Genomic DNA, 5,620 nt, shown 5'->3' with positions numbered 1-5,620 from the left:
ACAGGACACGCGCAATATAGCACTATGTAATGAGTTAGGGGATGCCCTAAGTGACACGGAATGTGCACGCGTGTTTAACGCCGCCTTCGCATCCGTTTTCACCCAAGAAACTGAGTTGTCATTTACCATCCCTCATGCGAACTTTGAATGTACCATGCCACCAATTACATTTTTTTCCAGCGGTATTTCATCACTAATAGACAAAATCAAACTTTCTTCTTCAGCTGGTGTAGACAACATTACATCCAAACTCCTTAAAAATACTAAACATATCTGTGCAGCGTATCTGTGTCTACTATTTTCACAATCAGTTTCAACAGGAATGCTGCCTCCAGATTGGAAGCACGGAAAGGTCGTTCCAGTCCACAAATCAGGTAACAAACAATCACCATTAAATTATCGTCCCATTTCATTAACCAGCGTACCCTGCAAACTCCTCGAGCATATCATCTACACACATATCATGGACTTCCTTGATTCCAATAATTTTTTTTCATCCTGCGCAGCATGGCTTTAGGAAAGGGTATTCGTGTGAAACGCAGCTAGCTATGTTTGTTCACGACCTGCATGTTAACCTCGACTCTAACCTTCAGACTGACGCCATCTTCATCGATTTCGCAAAGGCATTTGACAAAGTTCCTCATGAGCGCCTACTACTAAAGCTTGCCGCGTTGAATTTAAATGATGACGTATTAGCATGGATTAAAGAATTCTTAACTAATCGTTCGCAATCAGTTTCCGTCAACAATCAAATGTCTAACACTACCCCGGTAACCTCAGGTGTCCCTCAAGGGTCTGTCCTAGGCCCGCTTCTGTTTTTGATTTACATTAATGACCTACCATTAGATGTATCTTCTACCATACGCATGTTTGCAGACGACTGCGTTATTTATCGTAAAATAAACAACGTTTCGGATAACACGTCTCTTCAAACTGACTTACTAAGCTTACAGGATTGGTGTAACCTTTGGCTAATGGAACTCAACCCTAACAAATGTAAAACTGTTTCCTTTCACCGCCGTCGAAATCCGATAGTATTCCCATACCAAATTGCTGACACAAACCTCGAATTAGTTCCTTCCTATAAATATCTCGGAGTAACCCTTTGTAGCGATTTAACCTGGGCAACGCATATTACGAACATCATTGCATCTGCCAACGAAACACTCGGGTTTTTAAAACGCCATTTGCGTCACGCTCCTAATAATGTCAAATTACTAGCTTATCAATCTCTCGTAAGGACGAAGATAGAATACGCATCAGCCATTTGGAGCCCGCATCAAGCATATCTCATCAATCAACTCGAGTCACTTCAAAATCGAGCCACACGATTTATTCATTCTACGTACTCTTACGACGTCAGCATATCAGCACTGAAAACAGAATCTGGCCTATCATTGCTTGCATCTCGTCGTCGCATTTCTAGTCTTTCCCTTTTTCACAAGTTTTTTTACAGCTCGCTCGGCAGGCCACCATACATTCTTCCTCCGGCACGCATCTCCCATCACACTGGTAGTCACCCGCAACAAGTTGAGCGGCCGCGTACGCGCACCGTCACTTTTTCGTCCTCATTCTTTTTTCGTGCAGCTACGGGCTGGAACGGCCTTTCTAACGAAATCACCGCCATAACCTGTCCTACCACCTTTTTGAACACCGTAACAAATTACCTTGCAATGTAAAAAAAAAAAAAATGGCTTTCACGTTTTCATATATGTACCCACCCCTTATGTAATACCCCTTCAATGGGGTCTTTAAGGTAATAAAATGAAATGAAATCGTGAACCGGTGCTGCACCTCTTCTGCACCTTTTGAAACGAATGGCAGGGTTCAGCAGTCGTCAATGCTGCACCGCTGAAACGAATGGCAAGGTGCAGCACCTCGTGAACTGGTTCACGTGGTGCAGGCGAATCGAACGGACCTTATGTATACGTTCAAGCACATGTATGTGTTCAGTCTTGCTAAATCAAGTATCACATGGAAAATTGAAGGACATTTCATTCTTTAAGAAGTACAATGTCATTTGGGTCTTATTACTAGTTTTCCTGCGTGTTATTTTTTAATCAAAAGGATGTGATATTTACTTCACTATCAGATTAGCACATTTGTCCCCGCTTAGTAGTCAGTGCACCATACGAGCTCTTGGTCTTCGTTTGTGCATGTGCTCAATATTAAATAGCATGAAGTTACATTTCTCGGCTCCTCTATATTATAAATAAGTTCATTTCTTAGGATAGGCACAATGATAAAGTAATATGGATCTTGTATTGGGAGAAATTTCTCAAAATTTTGTTAAGCCTTGTAAAAGACAAGTCCACTTGTCAAAACATTGTCTCCAGCACCCACACCCCGTTTACAAAATTTTCATGGCTCCCCAATGTGTAATTTTTACTAATAAATACTAATAAAACTCTATCTAGCAAAACCATCTTATGAAGTCTCTAATCTAACGAAGAGTTTTCATTTACCAGCAAATATCTGTAGAATGTAATGTCATCAGACCGATTTAAAGTTTTTTTTAAAACGGCTATGTAAAAAAGCAGTGATTTTTTTTTATAATTTCGCTGCAACAGATTTGAGTATGTGCTCTGACACTACCACATTTAAGCATTTATGTGCCCTCGCTTTACTTTTATGGAGCTGCATGCCGGAAGCCTGTGCAGAAGAACAATGCAGCCTTTGGCAGGGCTCCTACAATCCAGATGGTGGCAGCTCCCTAGCAAAAATTCTGATAGAGGTATGAATCAGTCTGATACAGTTTCCGATAAGTTGTACCAGTCTTGTACCAGACTGATACAAAGTCTTACCAGTTCTTATAGACATTCATATCAGTCTGATACATTTTCTTACCAGTGCTACCAGTCTCATATCAGACTGATACACGGTCTTACCAGTGCTACCAGCTTTTTAATAAGTTTGATTGGTAATTTCTATAGCATATATTAGTCTTTTGGTTTTTACTCTTTTGTTCATTTATCGGATCTTCAAGATGCATTACTGTCATTTTAACGGTACTTCTTGTTTTGAACACACTGCCCACATATATGTCATTAATCATTTCTGCATGTATATTAGTGTATCCGTGTTTTTTATTGAACACTTGATGACCATTGTGTGAAATATTATGACTCAAAGAGTGCAACTGGCAGCTTTTGGATGCGTAAAATAAAATGTACAATGTTTCATGATGGTGCATAATTGACAAACTGAGCTTTAAATATGCAAAGCTGCTTTCAGCCTAGATGAACGCTTTATTCCGTGTACAAATAGGATTGCAGGTGCCAGATAGCAACACAGTTAATGCTGACAATGATAGATGACGTCTAGAAATTTCAAGATACTAGTATCCAAAGCTTATCAGATGACAGTATAAACATAACTCGAAAAATTAAAAACGAAACTGCTCATCGCACAGCAATATTAACATAATTTCTAAATTTTAAGTTATAGGGCCAATAAACATTCCAAGGGAGATAACTTAATAATCAGTCCACTACTGTGAAATGAGCTTGCTGATACAATAATTTTTCCAAACGGCAGGATTCGAAAGCCTCGGGTGGTGTTGCAGTTTCTCCCTTTCACAACACAAGCCAACCCCAGATGTCTCTCCCACATAGTGCTTTGCCTTTAATGACGAGCAACTAATTGACTGATTTGTGGGGTTTAACGTCCCAAAACCACTATTTGATTATGAGAGACGCCGTAGTGGAGGGCTCCAGAAATTTTGAACACCTGGGGTTCTTTAACGTGCACCCAAATCTGAGTACACGGGCCTGACGAGCCACTACATTAGTGTCATAATCCATACTGGATGAGATGATTTAAATAAACAATGAAATGCTTCTTTGAGTAATCATTAATTGACCTCATCATCAAAACTTAATGCCTCGCAAACCCACTGCCAGAAATATTTCAAAGCAAGTTGAGGGGTTTATTGCGCACTTCAACCGCTTTCTTTTTTTTCTCGTCGGTCCCAACAAGCTGCTCGAAAACTACAGGAAGGAATGGCAGTAAAGAAGTGCGATATGTAAGCACACATTGTGAGCTAGAGCATGCTTGAAGAAACACAGTAGCTTTTTCGTGTTGCTATTCCCATGTGCGAGTGTGACTAAGCAATGTTAGAAGATTTTGGACAGCAGTGCCAGCATGTGGCAGCACACTGTGGCAAGAAGCACATTTGATTAAAACGCTGCTCTTGATTTATTTTGGCTATAGGCCAATAGCATGCTTTCAGTTGTTTTACACCACATACAGGCATCCGAAAATTCGAAGTGAGCACAGTCATCTATATGAAAAAAGTCACTTGCAGCTGCAAGATTTGGCTGATATGTTGATAGCAGCATCTGTTATTCACAGGTGTGTCTTTTCATAAAGCCCATGCGGTGGCACAGACCTGCTATATTACTTGCCTGTAATCCTCACAAGATTGATAAATCAAAAACCATGTACTAATTAAGGCTAAAGCATTTGACTGCAAAACACACACACAGACACAAAACTGCCTACCATGAGAAAAGTTCAGTTGTGAAGAGGACAACAATAGAAAGGATCGAGCCAACATTTAGTTGTCCTACCTTGCTAAACTCATATCAGACTGGCTATATATGTCACAAGTTTTAAACAACTTTGGTACATCAGCAACATGGCTATATATGTCACAAGTTTTAAACAAGTTTGGTACATCAGCAACATAGCAAACACATCCAACTTTCATGTGCAAACACACTGGCCACATCCTTCAAGCACAACTTTTTTTCTCTGTTTCTGAGCAAATACCAATGTGAGATGGGTTGTTGAATAGTTTTGATGTAAGCCTCACACACATGAGCACACACACAGAGCCTGGCAGTTTATTGACATGCACCAGTGTAAAATACATGCCATTGTTGCATTTAAAAAGTGTCGCTCATGCCAACATTGTCGCGAGCCGCATCTGCCGTCCGGTCGGAATCGTTGAGCGAGTTTTCCTCGAAGCCGTAAGTGTCGTCGGGATCAGGATTTTCATTGCTGTCACCATGCGCATCACTCAGACTTCACGTGTCGAAGGCCGCTACTCCACATCAATTATCAGCTAAAGACTGAGGAATGCTCTAGCTGAGTGTAGCTGGTTGGCCGACTGCGCCTCCACCACTCCTTGTCCGAGGTACTACATATTGCGATCCAGGCTCCAAATAGCGTTTTTTTTTTCTTCTTTTTGATCGAGGCTGGGGTTGAGTTGAATCCATCTCTCGTCGAACTTGACACAAACTTCAAATAGCGCGCTTGATGGTGTCCACGCAAAGTGAGGCTGCGGGACTGATAATAAGTGAACGGGTAAAGATCGATTACATCGACCAAGGCTTCACATTCACAACCTGCTTGCTGTGCCTTGAATGTTAAGCACACGGCGCGGATTTTGCCGAAAACTATAACATGTGCCGCGAGACCACGGCGCGAGATAGTGACTCTACAGAACCCCTCGCGTGGTGAAGGAGTATAGTACTGTGGTCGCCACGGAGGAAGGTGGTCGTCGCGGCGTCGCCATGGTGGTCGCTAATTGCCATTAAGGCTAGATGATTGTAGCCATATTAATGTGATAGGTAAATGGATGAATGGATTGATATGGCCGTACCCTTGAAATTGA

The sequence above is a fragment of the Rhipicephalus microplus genome, chromosome 5 (assembly GCF_043290135.1).
Source record: "Rhipicephalus microplus isolate Deutch F79 chromosome 5, USDA_Rmic, whole genome shotgun sequence".
In the NCBI taxonomy this organism is placed as follows: domain Eukaryota; kingdom Metazoa; phylum Arthropoda; class Arachnida; order Ixodida; family Ixodidae; genus Rhipicephalus; species Rhipicephalus microplus.
The sequence above is the reverse complement of the archived record's forward strand: the minus strand, read 5'-3'. Positions refer to the sequence as shown.